This window comes from Phoca vitulina, unplaced genomic scaffold (genome assembly GCF_004348235.1).
Source record: "Phoca vitulina isolate PV1807 unplaced genomic scaffold, GSC_HSeal_1.0 scaffold18, whole genome shotgun sequence".
NCBI classification, from domain to species: Eukaryota; Metazoa; Chordata; class Mammalia; order Carnivora; family Phocidae; genus Phoca; species Phoca vitulina.
In genome coordinates this window covers 23,429,493-23,451,534 of record NW_022589721.1, presented here as the reverse complement: position 1 = coordinate 23,451,534, position 22,042 = coordinate 23,429,493, and positions in this window count along the sequence as shown.

Genomic DNA, 22,042 nt, shown 5'->3' with positions numbered 1-22,042 from the left:
CCAGTTTATAGTTGTAGGGGCCTCTGCTGTATATAAGGTCTCATCTGTGACTCTAGATTCACCTGTCTCTTCAGATTTGAGGGGTGGCAGTTTGCCTGTGACCTCAGTTCTCTGGTGGGTCTAAGAGAAGTCGGTGATTCTTAGTTTGTTTACCATTTTCTTGCTGTAAGGACAGGAGTGCTGGAGTGGAAATCATTCATCTTACTTCTTTTGCCCTTCTCTTATTTAAAATGGAAACAAGCCTGGAATCAGAGATCTTGGTTGGACTTCCAGCTCCACCACTTATTTATCTGTGACCTTGGGCAATGACGTCATTCTTAGGATTGTATGAGGCTTACATACAGGTATGTAGGGAAGCGTGTGGCCTACAACCTGGCACAGAGTGCTTGCTCAGTGACTGCTGGAGGTGACCTCAGAGTTCATCTCCTCTAGATCTCAGCCTCATGCTTGAATCTTCTCTGCCTCATCCCAGTTAAGTGGCTGCCTAGCCTTTGCTTGACACAGAACTCCCTACCTTCCGGAGGATGTGTTGGTGTTGCATGAGACAGTGCATGAGAACTAGTGTGTGTCATAATGCAATATGAGACCTCTAGACAACATACCCAGGGCTGGGGATGCATGCTGGGGAGTGAGGTGCTTTCCATGGGGCAGGCCAGGGAAGGGTTCATGAAGAATTTGAGGAAGATATAGTCTCCTAACATTTGCTCATGAGGCTGAAAGGCATTCTGGGGGAAGTAGCAGAAGGACAGAAAAGGATCTGAAAGTGGGACCAGAGTGGAGAAGGAGGAAGAAGAGAACCAGGTGCTAAGGGATGGATGTCTATGGAATTGTATACGTTCCGGGTCCAAAATGAGAAGACTGGAGGAGTGATTGCTTTGAAATCCTTTCCCAGGATTGGTCTGAGATTAGAAGTATTTATCCTTTGGCCTCAAAATATTCTCTGTGATGCCACCCAGCCCCGGTGGCAGACACTGCCAGTGGCCTACTCAGTACCTGGGATCTCCTTTCATGCTAACAGAACTGTGGCTTGATATGGAGTGGCAGTTGTCCCAGGCTGTTCAGTGGATCATAATTGGTCTCAGGGTAAGCCAGTCTTGAAGGTCTTGTTCCCCTCTTCCCAGGGCCCCTTGCAGTTAGAGATGCCACATGAAGTAGTCTGGCATGAGGGGTGAGGGCTTGTTGGCTGGCCAGTGCCTGGGAAAGCTGCTGATTTCCCCAGTACAGAGTACACAGGCTCTGTCTCCATTCCTTCCCCACTTCTGTCTGCCTGGAAGGAGGATCTGACAGTTGGACCAGCGGGAACCACATTGCGAATGGCTGCTTCCCCAGTGCTTGTTAAGTGAGGGGAAAAACCCCTCTAATTAAAGTCACTCTTCATGAGGTTTCTTACTTGTAGCTTAAGAGTATTTCTAATATCTCATCTTCTCATAATTAATATTTTTTATTTCTCCCCTTCATTCTACACTACCTTCCATTTTTTCCCCCAAAACTTGGCCCATGTAGACATTTGACACGGGCCACTCTGATGGGGAAAGAGAGCAACAGTGGGAGGGAGCACGCCTGCCCGTGATTCTCATGGTGTCGGGGAGGCACCGCTCACAGCTCTGCTTCCGTGACGCGCTAGCTGGAAAGACAGACAGGCAGACAGACAAGCACTGAGGCTCACTGGCAAGCAGGTCTTGAAAGACAGCAACATAACTCAAGACTCCAGTGTGGGGTCCATAGCTCATGTGGTACCTGTTCATCAGGCTGTCGAAATCATGGTGGTAAGGCTCTGTAATGCAGGGATGAGCAGAAGCTGGCCCAATTCTCAAATCCTAGAGAGGATTGCACAAGGCCACTTTCCAGCACGGCTTGGATTCCTCGGGGACTTAAGTTCTCCACAAAGTCATTTCTGGCTCTGAATTCTTGTTGTTTATTTTATGAATTCTCCTGCTTTCATGAAGGCGCTGCCTCTTTTCCCATTGACCAATAGCTGTAGAAATTAGCCTCTGTCCATGGTTTTCAGAAATAAAAATAAGAAGAAAAAAAGAGCAGAACTCATCCAAAGTATTTCAGTTTAATTTACTGGAGGGTGAGAGGAGCCTGGGATGTTCACCTCAGCAACACATAGAGCCTCAAATGAAATGAAATGAATAAAATGTTTAATTTGGGGATAAGTATCAGGTGATGGGGGGAGCCTGGGATTTTGGATGTCTTGTGGGAGCCAAGAACAATGGAATGGAAAGAGAGGAGACTTAATCTCGAGGATCCCTTAGGGGTGGTGGGTCAAAGAGCACAGGAAGCTGCGGTAGCGTTGGATGAAATTAATTTCTTAAGATAATTTCTTAAATTTAAAAAATTCAATTACTGTCTTAAATTCTGCAAGCAGCGTGGGCTGTAGTTGGGAGGGGAACTTGTCAGTGAATTGGGAGCTCTGTGGTCCTCCCATAAATTATGGTGAAGGGATGGTCAAGGTTGGGGATGTGCGGGAGTGGGCAAATCCCTAAATTCTTGTTACTACTCACCAAGTTGCTCTGTTCACCTTTAGCACTCTTCTCATTTTCCCATTCATGTTCTTTCTTCTTCCCTTGTCTTTGGGAGAAAGAAAGTAATCTTATTTTCTCTGACACGGCTCACCTTCGGTGTCCCTTTTCCCAAAATTCAATGAATTCTATGCTTGAATTTACAATAGGAAAGGGACTTTCAGATCAGGTTTTTTTGACGACACTTTTATTGAGATCTAATTCATATACTATACAAGTCTCCTGTTCAAAGTACAATTTGGTGCTTATTTTAGTAGATTCACAGGGGTTGTGCAACCAGAACCACAGTCTAATGTTAAAACATGTATGCCATTTTTAGTCTCATTTTCTATCTGGAGTTGAGAAAAGGGGTGAAGCCTTTTAGGCACAATTCTATATGATAATTATTGCCCAATATATTTTTGTTTGATGACAATTTAAATCAACATTATGTAAAAATATTGACTGGCTATTATATTCATGGTAGATTTACATAAATCATAAAAATTATTTAGGTTTTGAATAGTCCTTTCCCTTTCCATATCACCCTGGTAAACTATTTTTTTAAAGTTTTATTTAAGTAATCTCTACACCCATTGTGGGGCTTGAACTCACGACCCTGAGATCAAGAGTCACATGCTCTTCTGACTGAGCCAGCCTGGAGCCCCCAGTAAACTATTTTTAAATAGTGACTGGTGCTCATTCTTTACCTGCCATGAGCACATTTGACAAATGAAATGATTAGGTTAGTGGGTTCTGAGTGGCATCTAGCTGCCTGAGGTGTTCCAGCAAAGAAATGACTGCCTAAGTTTCGCATGAAGCAGATGTAGGAGACAAGGCTGCTTTGGACTTAATTTTGAGCAAATGTACAAGTACCTAGGAGCCTTGAGGCTAAATAGGCTTTTTGTCACGTTTCAGAAAAAAGGGAGGGTGAGAGAAGAAGAGAACTCATATCATGTGTCCTGAGGACAAGCATTGTAGAGGCACCGCTAAGTCCAGATCTTCAAACTCTACCAGCCCTGGACCTTGGCAACAGTTGCCCGGGGGGCAGCCCACCCGAGCTTCTGATCCTGTTTCCTCCTACCCTCTTCTGCTTCCTAATGCTGTGAGGGAAAGAACCCACCTTGGTAGCCAGACTGGCTCTGTAACCCACGAGCTTTGCAATCTTGCATGACCTTTCTCTCAGAGCTTTTTATTCAACAGCAAACAGGAATAATGATTAGATATCTAAGAGCATTAATGCAAAGATTATAGATACCATGCCTGGAATATCTGTATACTACAGACAATAAACAATAGCTTTAGATTTTCCTTCATTTCAACAGTAAGCCAGTATTTGAGAACCCGTTTATTCACTAGTCGAAACTAGTTACCACTCAGACAAGTTACATTGTGGCTCTTTGTGTAGCAAGAAGGGACTTTTTAAAAAAAATTATTTTATTTTTGAAGTAGTATGTCCATTAAGGACAAAACAGTTTGAAGTTGAAAGCTGCATTAAAAAAATAAGTGTAAAACTTGACTATCTGGACTGGCTTATTTTCCCAAAGGTCAGAATAGCAAGATTTTGTTTTTTTGGGGTAGGAAGGACAGGGATCAAAGATTAAAAAAATAATGAAAAGAAACAGCATCTTTAACAATATAACTGATGCTGTTTCCAGTTCAATGACTCCTATCATTTGACTAATGCTCTAATTATTTCATGTTGAAAGTGATATTTGGTCACATGGTTTGGGGTTTCAAATGTGTTTATTTGTATAATTGGTCACCAATTTTTATTTCATTTTATTTTCCTAATTATTCTGTGTAGCTCTTTAGTGAACACCTGCATCTTACCTCCGGAGGTTAAGTTTCTTTGGGGAAAATTAAAACTCTACTAAGTAAGATATTTGCCCCAACAAACAGACTTGATGTTATCTAGTACAATAACGCAAGTCTTAGTGCACCTTCTGACGGTAACAAGACAATGTCCTTTGAAGGTAAGTTCAATGAGGGTCCCCACATGTGTGGAAGGGAAAACACTTGAAACAAAAGAGCTGTGCCTAATGGGTTTGGTGGCCTCCCTCTAGTAACTTCTCACTGTATAGCCCAAGGGAATATCCGATCATTAACAGAAATGATGGGGGGGGGGGGACCCAAGCCAGATGAAATACGCAGAGCTTCTGCGTGTGTGTGTGTGTGTGTGATCTTGCACCTGTTAAGTAAGCAACTATCTCCCACAGCCAGATGGAGCCTCCTGTTAACAGACTTTTTCTGGCCACAGAGAACACCTAGGAGGTCTCCCCTGTGTTTGCTCTTGCTCTGTGTCCCCATTCTTGAATACTTTTGAAGTATTAGGGTATTTTTGGCCTACAAGACACCTGCTACAATTGCATAAAAGTAATCTTGGGACTTTCAATGGAAGGTGGATGGTGACAGTGAATTTACTTACTTCTGGAGCATAGAACTCACTCTTGCTTTTGTTTCGTTTTGTTTCATCAAGGCCTGAGGAGAAAGAAACATAGTCCAGCAGGCTGAGCCAGTCCATGCAGAAATTCCAAACAAAGATAAAATTAATCACCCACCAAGTTGTAAAAATATTTACTCACTTTTCAAATGTTTCTCCAACTTTCTGGATCAGGAATAACCATCTTGTAGCTAAGGCCCAACCTAACCTAAATTTAAGTGAATTTACTGAAAAGAAGAAGAGGAGGAGGAAGAGAAGGAGAAGGGGGGGGGGCGGGAATCGAAAGTGGGAAGAAGAGGGATAAGGAGATGAAGGAGAAGGAAAAGAATCTAGCTTTTATTTGAGGACACAAATGATTGTTGCTATTTGTCCTGGTAACTTTCCTCCCTGTGATCAGTTAGTTCATCAGTGTTACTTCAACTTTTATCCAAGAAAAACATCTCCAGTTAGTCAAGCACACACCGGGTGAATGATATTTTCTCAATGTAAATGGATGGCCAATTATTTCCATAATTCAGAGGCCTCTTCTATTGAAACATTCTCCTCTAAGTTTGTTTATTCCTCTGTAAGGACCATAGCAACTACATTTAGAATTTATTTTCCTATTTTTTTCCAAATGCCTTTGGACCGTTCAAACACCAGGAATCACTAGAAATAAAGGATACAATTTAGAGCCAAGTCCTAACTCCATGTCAGGAAGATGAAGCATGAGCAGCTAATTGAATAGTAAGTTCCAGAGAACATAGCAGGGCAGGACCTTTTGTCTCTTCCCAGCACTATTTCTGGCTGTGTGTCATTGGGTCAGACCCTTCCCCTTTCTGGAGCTCAGTTTGCTAATCAGTAAATTCAAGAGGCTGGACTAGATGGGTTTTAAAGGCTTTTTGGTGTTTCAGAAAGAGGCTGTTGTGTGGTGTATACACAGGTTCTTAAATGTAACCTGAAAAAAGCAGTGCTGGGCAGCAGATCCTTGGACGCCACATTGGGGGGACTCTCCATAAGACAGTGAACATGTGTTTTATTTTAAGTGCAATTTGTTGCAAAATTGCATGGTATTGCAAAACAGAATTGTGGATTTTAATACGTCTTATATTTTATTAGAGAGTTTGTCCCCTACCTATTCCCCTTCTCCTGGAGAGTAAGCTAGGGCTTTGGGCTATCAGGATGTTTAGGAGAGATGCTGATGCTTCCTCAGTGCTGACTTCCTGCTCTTTCCTTTTCCTCCCTCCTTCTCAGTACCATGGGAGCATAAAGGGGCCATAAATAACACCCCTGGCCTCCCGGGAGGACTCTGCTAAAGAGAGGGCTGTATTTTACTCTTGGAGAATTTGGCTTGGGCCATCCTGTGGGGATTTAATTAGAATCAAGGCTAAAGGCCTATTCATTCAAATAGTATTTTCTGTCTTCATCCTGGCCTCAGCCTGCTCTTGGTCTCTATTTTTATTCTTGTTTGGGTCTCCCTTCAAAGTACACTAAGGATGTAAAAACTCTTTAAGAAAGAGTTTCCCCTCTAGAGAATACACTTAGCTCACTTTACAGTTCTTCTCTGTCTGCAGGAAGTCTCTCAATGGTAGAACTGTGATGTTGAAGGCTGGAATCTTGCTTTTACCCAACCGCCTACCCTGTTTCTGTGAGGCAGGGGCTGGACTTCGCAAGAAGTGAATCGTACTCAAACTCATCCACAGCGAAGCCACACACCATCGTTACGGAATCGAGGAGACCCAGGAACTGCAATGTTAAAACCCAGAGATACTTCTGCAGTGACATCTCACTTGGGGTCCCAGTTCTTCCTCCGGAACATGAGCAGATTGTGTTATGTGCTCCATCAGTTTCTACCCAGTTCCAGCCTTCTGCAGATTTATTTTTAACAAAAGATATATTAGGAAAAGCAATGTGATTTAAGATGGATTTAGTTTTGTTGTCTTTTAAAGGATCAGTCTGATTGCCTCTAGAATGTTGCAGATCTCCAAAGACAGTGACTCAAAGTATGAGTTTTACTCTCATTCACCAAGATGAGGGCATGACCGGGGAGTGTTCCGAACACCAAGAGGTTGTGAAATCACCAAATTGTGTTTGTTGGGTGTCCCTACTTCACTTCTCTATCTCTGGCTTCTAACTGCTAGGACACACACAGTTCCACAAAGCCAAAAGGGAACGAAACCATCTGCTTGATGAAGATGGCTTTATCACTCTGAATGTTCAAGTGTTTTCGGTAAAGCTCGGGGCTTGACAACCAAGCCCAGAGCTGGGTTTCCTTTTTTTTCCCCTCTAAATATAAACTTCAGAATCTTGTCTTGAGAACACTTATATCTGCAAAGTAGATTTTGTTACCCAGCCAGCCCTCGTGGGGACCTGTGGTGCGGCTCCTACTCACAGTTTTTGGTAGAATGAAGTATACAAGACGAAGATCAAGTGGTCCTTCCTTCTGTTAAAAAAAAATAGGGGCACCTGGGTGGCTCAGTTGGTTAAGCATCCAACTCTTGATCTCAGCTCAGATCTTGATCTCAGGGTTGTAAGTTCAAGCCCCATGTTAGGCTCCATGCCTAGCTACTAAAAATGAAAAAAAAAGTTCAGTGGATTTTAGACTTCCTTTATGTAAATCTGCTGCTCCTTTTCCTGTAGTGAATGAAGAGTGTGGGGCAGAGGGAAAAACTAGGGTGAAACAGACAAAAAGTGCTCTCCTTTGTCATGATGGGAAAAGGAGAGGTGAGAGCACCTCCCCCAGTCATTGGCTTGAGTCCCTGTTCACTGTTTATTGATTGTGCAACATGGAACAATGTTTAATTATTTTGGTAACTTTACCTCTCCAAGTCTAATTTTTCTTTAAAAATTTAAAAAGATTTATTTGAGAGAGAGCAAGCGTGCAAGCATGGGGAGGGAGGGGCAGAGGGAGAGAATCCTCAAGCACACTCCCCGGTGAGCGCGGAGACCTACGGTGGGCTCGATCCTAGGACCTTGTGATCATGACCTGAGCGGAAATCAAGAGTCAGACGCTTAACCAACTGAACCACCCAGGCGCCCCTTCCAGGTCTAATTTTTCTACATTTGTGATCTGCAGAAAATATTACTTGTCTTGTAGAGTTCTTGTGAGAATTAAATTAGGTCGATGTACATAAGCTGCTCAGTTAAGTAACAGGCATGTGGTAAGTTCTAAGCACACGTTTGCTGTTTTTGTCATTTTCAGCAAGACCCATCACTGCCCGGGATCTCAATGATCTTACCTAATGATGAGGCATTGCAGTACTCAGTCAGGTCCTTCCCAGTCTAAAACAATGCTGATAGAATTTCCCAAACTTAACCTGCTCACAGAAAATTTTAAAAATAAGGTACTAATAGAACCAGCAGTCATTCTTGAGGCTATAAATGTTTGATGAATGATAAACACTGAATCATGTCCAAATGTGTTGAAAGATACATCATCTAGCCTGGGTCATCATATATACAGTGGACATTAATGCACTAATTAGTGCCTCTAGCGGTTCCCCAAGTCACACAGCCAATGATCTCAGGAAAGCTCTTTTCATTCTCTGCGAAAATACCGCATTTCTTATGCTATAATGTCAACTTTAGTTGTCTACATGCATTTATATGTTCTACAATATAATTACGTTTATATTGTAGAAGAACAATTTGCTAGCATCAATTTTATTTTTGCGAAACATCTATTAACATTGAGTTCTACAGAAACTAATTGGCTAAACCTCATATCCTGTTACAGCTAAAGCAGTGTTTTTCAAACTTTTTTGACAGAGACTCACAGCAAGAAATTCATTTTGCCTTGCAACCTAGTGCACACACACATACAAATGTGTATAACTGAAAGTATTTCATGATATAATGTTCTCTTGTAAAGCCAAGCACTCTATATTCTATTCTATTCTATTCTATTCTATTCTATTCTATTCTATTCTATTCTATTCTATTCTATTCTTTAAAGTACTGCTGATCAAAGCCCACTGCTTTAATTTCCGGACCCACTAATGGCCAACGCTCACAGTTTGAAAAAGGCCTAGGGATTAAGCTAGGAAATGCGTGGTGTTTGTGGCTCTCCTTTTCCCAGGTGGGGGTACTTCTTATGTTACACTTCAAGTGTATTTGAAATGGAACCTTCTCTAACCTCCAGAAAGCCTATGGAGGGGGCATTACCTAGGAAGGGTCATGTTGCCCGGCCTGACGAGAGGCAGCTGCAGGTTCGCAGGCTAAGAGGAGGGAGCAAGATAAGGGAACCCACAGCTCCCCCAGAGAGAGGCCCAAGAGTAGTAGGAAGAGGGTTTGGAGGGGCCAAGGAGAACTCTGGGGACGTCCCCTTCCACAGGACTCACAAGACTTCAGCAGTCTGCCATCCCCACCACCCAACCCCATCCTGCCTGCTCTTCTCCTGGCAACCAGCTGCCAGCCCCGCTGTGCTCAGGTGTTCTGTCTCAGCTCGAAAACACTCCTCTCTCTGTCCCTTTCCCTTCTTATGTCAAAGCCTGATTCATGTGAATCTGTCATATCTTCCCTTGAAGCTTTCCTTACCAGCCTCCCAATACCAGCCTCAGCCTGCATCCCCGCCCATGTGCAGGACTGCAGTGGGACACTTCAGCTCTACCCAGGGCATCCTTTTTACTTTCCCCGCTGTAGCACATACCACATTTAATTATCTTCCCTTTCCACCAGACTGTAAACTCCTCCTAGAGGCCAGGGACCTATCTCTTTGTTACTGTTTTATCTCGACTTCCTATTACACTCCTTCACTTCTTACCATGTCCAAAATACTTGTTGAGGAAGTGAAGTCATGAACAGTGCCTACTTACTTTATGAATTGCTCACTATGCACCATCTGCTTCCAAGTACACCACCTCATTCAATCATTATAACAAAACTGTGAGGCAGGGAGGGATGATATGATTATTTGCTGCTTACAGACTGAGAAGCTGAGGTCAGAGAGGTGAGGAGGCGTTCCTGAGGGTACACTCCTGGCTGGTGGAGAAGGGCAGACATTGAGGCTTAGACTCTAAGCACAGCATCACACACACACAGACACACACACATGCAGGGCCTCCCAACCAGCCCCATTCTCACTCCCAACCCTCAGAGTCTCCAACAAAAGCCTCACTGATTTGTCCTCATTGTTGGAGGTTTCTGTCAGATGTATGAGCAAAAGGGTGGGCATGGACACAAAAGCTTGGGTTCAAGACTGGGCCCATGGTACTGATAATGGATACTGCATCCTCCAAGAATTCTAGAAGACATTGAACATTGCTGAGGGATTTCAGAAGTAGGATTTCTCCTTCAAATTTGGTGAACCCTGACATCAGATTGCATAGAATTTGAAGCAAGAGTTCCCTGCAGACATTAAGGAGATGAAGTGCGTTTGTGTGGACACGCATCCTGCGTCGGAAAAGTTCAGATACATAAGGAGATGCTTTTGTATAATTCATGTTATTTACTAGAACGATTTTACTGGCCCTCCGAACATCATTGTGCTCTCCACTATAAATATGCATTCAGACCTTTTCCAAACCACTAGTCATTTGCCCAGCGGGCCATAAAAGCAATGTATCATGTAACCATGTATTGGGATGAAATTTCAAAAGCTCTCCATTTAGGCAGCAGGCCTTAGTGGGTTTGGGGAGCTGTAACATTATCCATTTAATTATACATTTGGACACACTGAAAAAAAAAAAAACCTGTATTATTTACACAATTGCCTGTAATATTCTCCCCAAGCTGTTAGACCTGAGTCAGAAACCATTAGAATGCTAATCAAGAGAAGAATATGAAATATATTTCCTTGGTGCAACTACAGCAAGTTTTCTAGACACTTTTATTTCAGCCACATGTTTTTTCCCCCAGACCTTATATCTGAAGAGGTCTCCCATGGCCCTGGTGGGGGTACTAGACGGCTAATTTGGGAACACAACACAATCTGCCAATATTGGCTCTTTTTCTCAAAGACAATGTCTTGTAGAAGGCACGGTACTTTATATTTGAGGAGAGCTAAACTGTTGGCATGGGGTGGGTATTCTATTCAGGGGGAAAAGTTGCTCCAGGATATGATTCTGTCAGGGATAGACATTGCATTAAATATTATCATTTAGATTAACTACTTGAGAAACACAGGGATGTGCCTTTCTGGATCCCAGGCATTCTAGAATATGGTAGAACAGAGGGCAGGTGTGTGGAAGGAAGCCCAAATGCCTCTATTCATTTACTAATATTTTTGAGCAGCTACAAAGCTCCATGTACTCCGTGGGTGCCAGTTGCATGGAGTAGGGGAAGAAGTCTTGTCTTATAGGAGTACAGCCTTTGGAGGGGAGGCAGATGACAAAGCAGAAAACCACGCATATTAATAAAGGGAAGCTCACAGGTCGGGGCTTATTGGCCCAACACGTGCTCGGGGCTGCACAGGTGAGCTTCCTTTCTCTCTCGACTGCCTCCCGCCCACCCCAGCAAGTTGGGGTCATGGATTTATGCCTCAGACTCTGGTAATGGGTCTCCCCTTAGCCCAGACTGGGGTCTGTCACTTGGCTCTGCATGTGGCTTCAGTCCTTCTTTGGCGCTTCTTTCACTCTGAGTATTCAGCTTTGTCCTTTTTATACTTCATCTGAATAAGAGTCTTGAGTTAAGCTTGCAAGCATGTGATGCTGCCAGAAGCATGGTCTAATATCAGGCGAGAGCAGAGGACTCAGACAACCTCCACATCTAGGATCTGATTTACCTCCTCTAAGCAGTAGTAACTTACGGAATGACATTGACTGGCCACGCATTTGCATAATAGATAGACTATCTCTTTGTTTTCTTCTTTGTTGTCACTGCTTACTGCTTTATAATGTTCCATAGTACAACTGATACTTCCCATATTCTCTGGATACAACACAGTTCCACTGATGTGTACCATTTAGATAGGTGGCTTCATCAGAGCACAGTGTCCTTGTGTGGACACCCTTGGAGTAGAAGAGGAGACCCGGACTGCAGATGATACTATCAGGAACTCCTCTTCCCACCTCTGCTACTACTTACGTTGTCAAGGTGTTGACAGACACAGCAATAGCGCTTTCAGCCAAATGCCCTGAATTTACAAGATTGGCAAATATTGACTCCTGATGGGTTTCAAAGAGGGAATGGGATTTGTGGGGAACATACTAAACATTTTATTCAGCTTAACATTAATAAAGAGAGATTTGTCATTTCACGTTAAATGTGGCCCTTGAGGAAATCTGGGTAGATCCCCGATCCTCCTGGAAACTTCTTTGAACTTAAGTAGTTTCTTGCCAACATTGAAATTTACTTTTGTGGGTATTTTAGGGCTTTGAAAATCAATCAATGCACCATTAAATGGATCCTACCATTCCATAACCATATGATATCATGGAAATAATTTAAAAACTCTTCCAAGACTCAGTTTTCTCCTCTGTATCATAAGAATAGTAATAACTGCGTTGCAAAGTAGAATGAAATGAGAGGACCTCAGTAAAGCACTGAGTCTGGCTCTTGTATGTAGGAGGCATTAAACGTATGGCCCTGTTAGAGTTCTGCTTTGCTCATCGAGTGGAGTCCTGGGCTCACACCATCCCATTGCCCACTATCGGGGGTGATTCTGCTGTCTAATGTATTTTCTCTTAACTGCTCCAAACAAAAGAAGGAAGGAAGGAAAATGGGAAGGAAAGAAGAAAGGGAATGCAAGAATTAGATGACGGGAAGAACAGACAGGGTATTTGAAAGTGTGTGAAAGGTCACGTTTCTTTGCACAGAAATCTGTTCCGCCTGAGTCCTGGGCTCACGGGCCAGACTGGCATGTTGCCGGGATCAGAACTCTGGTGTTTGTTTATGCGATCCTCACTTCAGCTGGTAGCTGCTCCAGTCCAGGAATTTTATGGCAGGAAATATAAAGTGCTGTTGGATCCGGGTGCTTTAGAGTCCTGGGTAGACTTGTTCGTTCTTAAAGTAAGAGGGTGACAATCAGCTAAGGACTATTAAGCTTCATGGCCTTGCTCTTATCACATTGCATCTACTCTTACCAGTTCTTAATCACTACAGTGTAATAACATCTTTAAAATTTATTGAGACAATTAGAAGCAAACAGTTCTTTTGACCCCCAGCTCTTTCAGAGTCACGTGATGCTACAAGAGAAAGTGGAACCCCAAGATGGGTGTTTGCAGTTTAATGTTCCTTTTAGATGCCCAAGTGCCACGAGGAACAGGAAACCAGATTGCAGGAGTAAGAACCTAGAATTCTGGTCTCTGCTTTTCCTCTAGATTGCGCTCTGATCTTGGGGCTGCCATTTGGCTTCCCTGAGCCCTCATGGGCTCCCATGTAAAATGGGAATGGATCCGAGGTCTCATCTATCTCAAAAATCTTTTTTTTTTTTTTTTTGGAAAGAAAAGGAAGAACCTCTTTTGGGTTATGGAAAACAAACGCTTTCCTTGAGGTCACTGCCTACACTGTTGACTTCATCCTTTCCAGGCCACTCTGTGTGTCCATAGCCTCTGCTAGATGGGCCGTGGCATATGGGACTTCTTGCCTTTATTTGAGTCACAGCCAATGGGACAACAAGGTAGAGTACCCGAGTGAAACGTGGCCCACAGGTTGGGAGGCCAGTGACCTAGATCCCGCATGACCTGGTGCTAGCCAGAAGTGCAGGATGATGAAAATGATAGTGGGACTGACTCACTTGGTAGCTGAACCCAAAGGCTAGGAGGTCAATTCAGGATTGTGTAGACGGTGTGGTTCCCACATAAGCTGCAGTCTCGGCAGAGCTGGCTGGTAGTGAGGATCTAACGGAACAGGTAGGTAGAAGCCAGGAGAGATGTTATGACTGGGGGGATTTTAGGTGAACTTTGAGACACATGCATGTGTGAGTACACACACACACACACACGCACACAGAATTATTTCAGGGCCCAATTCTAGTCCATTTAGTACCCCGAGCTTAAGAGTAAGGGCTCTGCAGTTATGCTGCCTGGATTTAAATTCCAGCTGTGTAACCTTGGAGAAGTTATTTAACCTCTCCGGGCCTCAGCTTTCCCACAGGTATAGTGGGGCTGGTGCTGATAACACCATTCCCGTGGGATTGTAGATAAAGTGCTTAGCATAACTCCTGGAACACAATAAGAGATTGATACTTTCACAGCTATTATTGTTTTTGTATTCATTATATTTGTATTGACTTCAACAATAAATCTCTTTTCCTTGAGGTAACACAAATAAGTCTTTCCTTCCTTGCAACTAGCAGTCTTAACTAATCTCCCATTCTTCCAGGGCGGGGGCTCTGTCTTTCCCCCATGAGGCCTTCCTTGACTACCATAGTCCCATTTTCACTTCCGCTGAATTTTGACTGCATCTATATAGGACTTTGCAGAACAGTATCTGGTACAGCTATTCCAACCACCACAGCATGTCCTGTTTGAATTGTGGTGTTTGTGGTAGTTCATGTTTAAATCTTTTCTGTCCCAACAAAGAAGAAGCTCCTTGAGGGTAAGGGCTATGCTTTGCATTTACTTATTTCCCAATGCCTGACATAATGTTGGAATGACCAATGGAGTATAATAAATTTGCATTATTGGACAAACTTGGGTCAACCATGAAGACCCTTCCCACAAAGTAGTTCTGCCATTCCTTGTATCATCTTTGGCTAGCTCATCCAGCAAGTTTACAATGTTTATTTAATAGTACAAGACTTAAAAGCAAACAAATTTTAGGAAGTCAAGTGCGTCTGGGTTCTCATGTTACATGTGCAGCTAATAAACTGCTTGATGTCAGGCAAATCATGTCTACTTTCTGAACCTCAGTTTCCACATCTGCTGAGTGAGGCTGATAAATATTTTAACCTCTCATTTTTCTGCCAAATTGGTCTAGTGTCCATGACATATAATGACTGATTTCTTGGAATTCATTCTTTTGCAGAACTTCTTAAGAGGGTTTATTTGTGCTTGGAGCTTTAGTGTTGCTCAGAGGCAGTATAATGTGGCAGTTAAAATCAGAGCTTTAGAGTCACAGACCTGGGTTTGAATTCCTTGTGGTCTACAGCAGGGCAGTGAATCTTTCTGATCCTCAGGAATAAAGCCTGTCTCTGATAAATGGCATGGAGACCAGAGATGATAATGTATATGAAGTGTAAGCATTCCGAATTTGGTGGTCAAGGCCAGGGCTTAGACAATAAGCTAGATTTATCTTTCAAACCCACATGGCTGAGAATCAGCCATGTCTCAGTGGGTCCTGTGTATTAGGAAAGACGTTTTCTTTTTACCTGGTTGCATTGGTGAAGGGTACACATAACTACTCCTTAGAAAATGCTTTGCTTGTTGAGTGTGCGGAATAGAGGATGCTGGGGGTAGAGCAGTCTGGGGAGTCTAGGCAGACAGATGGAAAAACATCACCAACAGCCTGGGTTTTTGCATTCAGCCTTTACTGACTTTCATGCTTCCATTGTGCTCATCATCAAAAGCCTTGGAGATGACATTCATAGGGTCTTTCCTCTTTTGGGAGGTCAGCTTATGCAAACAAATGGGCTATGGACCAACTCTGTGACCTTGAGCAGATTTTCTCACCTCTATAAGCTTCCATTTCCTCATGTATGGAATGAGGATAACAATGACCTGCCTTATAGGAGCTTAAGTGTAATTTAAAGCATGTGGCTCATAATAAGAAGTCAAAATATATAATTTTTTATTATCATTATCCATGTAAGATGATAACTATGTATGAAGAGGGATGATTAACCACCAGTAGAAGCACAGGTAGGAAGAGACTGGGTGGGCTAGCATCCAAATGCCCATGAAGAGGCACCTGGGCAGGGGTCCCTGCATCTGCACAATTTGGAGGGATGGCTTAGCATAGTATGTCGAGGATCTCTAAGTATTTTTTTTAAGATTTTATTTATTTTAGAGAGAGAGAACACAAGTGGGGGGGAGAGGCAGAGGGAGAGAGAGAATCTCAAGCAGACTCCCCGCTGAGCACAGGGCCCGACATGGGGCTCAATTCCAGGACCCTGAGATCATGACCTGAGCTGAAATCATGAATCAGAAGCTTGACCAATTGAGCCACCCAGGCGCCTGCCCCTAGATCTCTAAGTATTTTAAACACTGGAGCTCAGGATATGTGTTGAGGACATGAGGGAAGAAGAGACAGAGAAAGGGGGGCAGGATAAGATCTGGACAACCTTTGGTGTCCAATTTTTTCAAGTCACATCAGCCCCTTCTGCTTATTTGCTCACTTAGGAGGGATTCCCAGTATTCTAGTTCTTAGGCTGCTCCTGAGTTGCCGTTCATGTTCCATGGGTCACTTAAACTCTGAGGCGCAAGCCACCCAATGGTCACAACGTTCTGCTGCTTAATGGGGTTGTTGCCTCCAGACCTGCATGTTAGAGGCACATGCAGATCATAGGTAGGGGCTAGACAAGTGCAAATATTTTTAATTCAATGTTTCTTCATGGCACCAAGTATCAAAAACAAAATTTGCATCCCACCATATCCAACTACCCAATGGTGTACTAATATGGTATATTATCCATAAAACAGATGTATATATTTGAAATGATAGTAATGAGACTAATTCTAAAATAGTGACCATCTTTTGAGTATTTACCACATGCTGCTGAAACACTTTAATATATATATGGCCCCATTTAATCTTTACAACAAGTCTATGAGATAAATATTAACTATTATTCCCACTTTACAGATGAGATAATTGAGGCTTAGGATGGTTAAGAAAACTGCCTATAGTCACACAGTCACAAAATTCACAAATAATACAGTTGGAATTTGAATGTGGGTTAACTTGAATGCTTGGTTTGGACATGCTAAGGAAGCAGCAGGATTGGGAACTCGGATGTTCTGAAAAATATGCAGAAAATCTCTATGAAATTATAGGGAGAGGTATAATGCCACAGGGGCACATTCAGCCAAACAACCAGATATTTGTCAAATGACTGATTAGTAGCTGCTAACTTGATTAAATACCACCTTGTATAGTATTTTCTTATCCTTTATCCCTTCGTAGCCTTTTTGGCTTTCAAATATAGCCATAGAAATAAGAAAAGACAGAGATCCTGGTATACTCACAATAGCCATTTAAGGTAGATTCCTAATCTCTGTCTTACCAGGAGAAAATGGAACTTAAAATAGGATCTTCTCAAGATCCCCTTGGCCGCCAGCGACCGACCTGGGATCTGAGCCCTGATTCCAAGCCTCCTTCCACCGCAGTGTGCTACTACCTCGAAAGTCGTGATCACAAAAGGCCCCGTTCTCAGGGCCAAACACCTCCATTTCTCCAGTTCCCAGATTTTCGTTTGAAAGTAATACCGTCTCCACTATGCTGAAAGCTGATACCACCCTTTCCCAAATGGGAGAATTAAATTCATTACTAATGCTTAAAACCCAATTCAGGTATGCTCAGCTACCAGCCCAGGCGCTGAAGTGAGACACCTATAATCATCTCTTTATTGTTTGCTCATTTTATGGGGCCCTCCCCCTCCTCCCCCTCCCTGCCTGCCATCAGGAATTCACATCGTGGAGGCTCCTTTGCGGCAGCGTGGGCAAGCATCTCAATTTCCAAACATCTGGCTGGTTTCAATCAATGAGGCTCTAAACACGCCGCTCCTGGGGCTACGGTGGTGGTGGGATGGCTGAGTTCAGGATGCAGATCTAGTAATCAGCAATATAAGCAATAAGCTCTGAATTCTTTTGTTCATGAAAGCCGAGATTTATACTACCAAGGCTGGGGCTGGAAGGAGGTAAAAATGAAAACAAAGCCTTATTCAGTCTAACAGGGCTGACAAGCAAGCTTAGTAAAGTGGTGGAATGTCTGCTACTTCCCTGAAAACCAACATTCTACTTAGTGACTTCAAGAGAACAGAATCCAAGAGGATGTGCAGAGTATCAGGGCAGGCATTGGATGCCCAAAGCAAGGGAAACATGTGTATTCCGAGAGAGGGAATAACACTAAATTCTTTTGTTTGAACAGTGCTTTATAGTTAACAAAATGTTACCATGCACGTGGAGAGACGGTAATGAGCAGGGACTCTGTGGCCAAACCGCTGGGTTCAATTGCAGCCCTTCCCAATTATAAGCCAAGTGAGCTTGGGCAGGTCACTTACCTGCTGGCTGTCTTATTTTCCTGGGAATGAGAAATACCATGACTGCCTTCCCATTAGGACTTTAGGACTTTTGTTATTTATTTCAGAGACGTAGAAGGAGAGAGGGCATGCGCATGCGTGAGTGTGCGTGTGTGCGCTCATCCGTGAGCGGGGGGAGGGGCAGAGGGAGAGCAAAAGAATCATCAAGTGTATTCCTTGCTCAGCCGGGTCCCCGGTCCCACCGCTGGATGTCACGGGCCTAACCCTGAGACCATGACCTGAACTGAAATGGAGAGTCCGGCCCTTAACTATCTCAGCCACCCAGGTGCCTCCACTAGTAGGACTTTTGTAAGGATTAAATAAGATAATGCATACAAAGTGTTTAGAGCACGCCTGCCACATAGTAAATGCTACGTGTTCGCTGTTATTTTATTTGTTCTTTATAAATGTCTTGCAAAGAAGGTAGAGTAGACATTATCTGTCTTGGAAAAAATAGCTCAACGTGGTTAAGAAGTTTATCTAAGATTATACCAGTAGTAAGATGCAGAGCTAGACCCCAAACCCAGCTTCTGTGCTTTAACTGAGTGCTTCATCCATCCATTTATTTATTCCTTTGTTCACTGTGAAGGTGTCAGCCTCTCTGCTAGGGACCCAGAGACGAATCCGGACATAGATATTTCCTAAAAGATATTGGAGGCTAATGATTGCTGCGAACACCTGATGAAGGCACTGCTCTGGGAAAGCTCAAAGTGAGTTTGGGGGAAGTTTTTATTTTTTACTACTTACTAATAGTTTTTATTATTGGGTTTTCCTAGAAGTTACCAAGCCAAGGGGTCTCAAACGTGTTCGAGCCTTGGAACAACTATCAGTCAGCCCTTGCGCTGGGTTAAATGACTTAATGCAGCACAGTCCAGCCTTATTTGAGCATTGCATCCCTTTTCCCTGAAAATACGGATGACATCCTGATAGCCTGCAAGACACCGATGTGAGAAATAACCTCGGTTTTATTTATTTATTTATTTATTTTAAATTGGTTTTAAATTTTTCCTGGTGGCTGTGCCTGAGGAGGGGAAGTAGGCAATGATTGATGTACCAGGCCCGTAGCTCCAGCCTGCCCAGTCATGGGTGAGGGCAACTGGATGTTTGTCAGTCTTTGGGGCCTGTGAGTGTGAGTGTATACTAAAATCAACCCTCAGATGAATTATTTAAGGGAGTTTATTAAATGCTTTTTTCATATTAAATACTGTTATAGGCACTGTGGTAAGCCAGACAAGGCCTACCCTGTCCTAGAACTTATATTTTGGTGGAGTGACAGATCACAAAAATAAATAAATAAACAAATAAATACAGTAATTTAAAACAGTACTCTATGCTATAAAGGCTGGGAAATAATGATATTACTACTATTGCTAAAATGGTAATAGATAATTATAGCCAACGAGAGAGAGATAACTATATAATAAGCTAGAGTTCTTTCTTTATTCACCTATCACAAGGCTTGTGCCATGGAGCACGTATTCCCAGCTCCTAGACTAGCTTCAGGTAGGTTCTGCTTTGGAAAACATCGCTCTTCATTTCAAGCAAACAGTCTGCCAGTATGGCTTTCAGCATGCCTGCACATAACATTTGCAGAGCTCAGGACAAGAGCACAAATAGAGCCCCACATACCATGTGTCTAAATATCTAAATGTTACAAACCAAGTTAATAAACTTTTAAATCTGTCTTCCCACCTTGACAGATATAATGTCCTAACAGTCTGGACAGCCAGGTTTGGGTTTAGAACTCCCCAAATATTGGATTTTTGCTCTGGGAGGTGGTGGCTTGGGGAGAATTAGCTCCTGAGAACCACCATTTTCCTTGTCCCATCCCCACAAACAGTAAGCGACTTCACATGAAAGATGTAGACCTTGGCCGTGAACAGCCGTCCCTCGAACACCACTTGGCATGGATCTCAGGCAGTATGTTCCCGAAATCCCAGAGTTCTGGGTACCCAGCAGACAAAGGAACATACAGTACAGATATAAAGACTCAGTTATTTTCAGTCACTTCCAACTCTGCATGATTCAGTTTCCAGTGCTGGAATTTGGATGATAGGAAAACCTACAAAATATTGATATTATGCTCTCAGTGAATAAGATGTTCTGTCTGGAAAAAAGTGTGTCTTGGGGGCACTTCTAGACAGTGGCATAGGAAACATACAGAATCGAGAAATATATAGACATGTCTTGGCAATAATAATATTAATTGATCACATAAGTTTCTAGAATCCAAACAAATGTCAAAACCTCAGAGCAGGTAAGAGTAAGTTCAAAATTATGAGCAAAACATTTCCTTTCCTTTGATTTCAGTTTCCCATATGAAAATTGCACGTTTTGGATTCTAAGTTCCTTTCTAGCACATTATTCTATGATTTTATGATGTGATCTTCAAGGGATTTTCTCTTGAATGGAAAGCAGGGATATTTATTAAGGGGAAGGGTCTGTAAGATGTTTACCAAGAGCAATAATTATAGATTATGTTCCAGTTCTTTACAGCTTATGTGAAAGGTTTCTGAATGCATTATCTCGTTGAATTTTCATTCCCAGCCTGCAGTGCTGGTATTTTTTTTTTTCCCCATTTGCCACTGAAGAATATGATCAGTGGATTACCCACAATCTCTCAGCCTCTGAGTGGCAGAGCCAGGTCTCACATCCATATTATGGCCTTCAATTTTAAGGTAGGTGTGCAGGTTTTTAAACCACTGCATTCGGGGAAAACTGATCTTGCAGGTGTGGAATCCATTCTTCCCGAAGGAAGAGAAGGATAAAACCCAGCAAGCATAGCCATGTCTCTTATGACTCATGAGTCAACTTAAAGAGAACCTTTATTGCGGACAGGGCAGCATTATGGCAGCTGCCGCCAGCCCGACACGCTTGGGTGCGCTTGTCCTCGCTGCGGCATTGTCTCGCTTCGCCCTAGACACCTAGGCTCTGGGATAACGCAGCCAGTGGGACACTTTCCCGGCACATATGTTGTAAAATGCTTAAAAGCTGAGAGCGTGTCTCTGAGTTCCTCTTCTGTTTCCATCCCTTAAACAGATTGTGTGTGCAGCCTGGCCCGTTGCCCGTGGCATGCTACCTGCCACAACGGGAAAGACTGAGTCTAGATGGAGAAGAAAAGGAAGCTCCGTTGTACAGAGCGCTGTCCTGCGTGCATGCTCTGCGAGACTCATGCCAGCCAGAGAACACCAAATCCTCCATCAAATTAGCATGAGAGGTGAGTGGTGAGAATGGAGGAGGGGGCGGGGTGGTATGAAACACTAACCACGTGAGGCATTACAAAGAAAGCAGAGCAGACTGCAAGTTCACTGTGAACGAGGCAGACAAAAGACAGTAAGTCAAAACAGAAGGAGGGACGACTGCCAAGCTAATCAAATGGAAACACACAGTTTGGGGGAAGATAATGTTTGGGTCCCTCCACAAGCGATGGCTGGCCGTGACACATCTGTGTCCCCACCACACTGCTGCTTGGCGGTCAGCACACGCGGATCCGTCTTTCGGTCTCTGCTCCTTCCCTTAGTATCTGTATGGCCGTGGGTCACTTGATTAAACTCTTACGCCTTAGTCTGTTTGTCTGGAAGAATGGGGGGGGGGGGTGATGAAACCTACCACTAGGGTTTTTTTTTGTGTGTGTGATATGTCATATATTCAATGCAGACTGCCTTTGGTCAGTGTTTGGAGCGTAGTAGGTGTTTAACCGCATTACATTAGCTGCATCCTCAGAATCGCCATCGTCTTTCCATCTTTAATGTTGCACACGGCATCTTCAGCGACTGTTGAAGCACTTGTTAAAATTCTTAAAATCAGAAGTAGTGGGGAAGAATTTACGTACAATAAAACACCCTCATTTCAAGTGTAAACTTCAGTTAGTTTTGAAAAGTCTACATATGCACATAGTCACCACTACAGTGAGCAGAGAAGAGTTCTGTAGCCTGAAGTGTCCGTCCATTCCTGCCCACGACCCCTCAAACTCCCAGGGCAGGCAGCTGCCCGACTGCT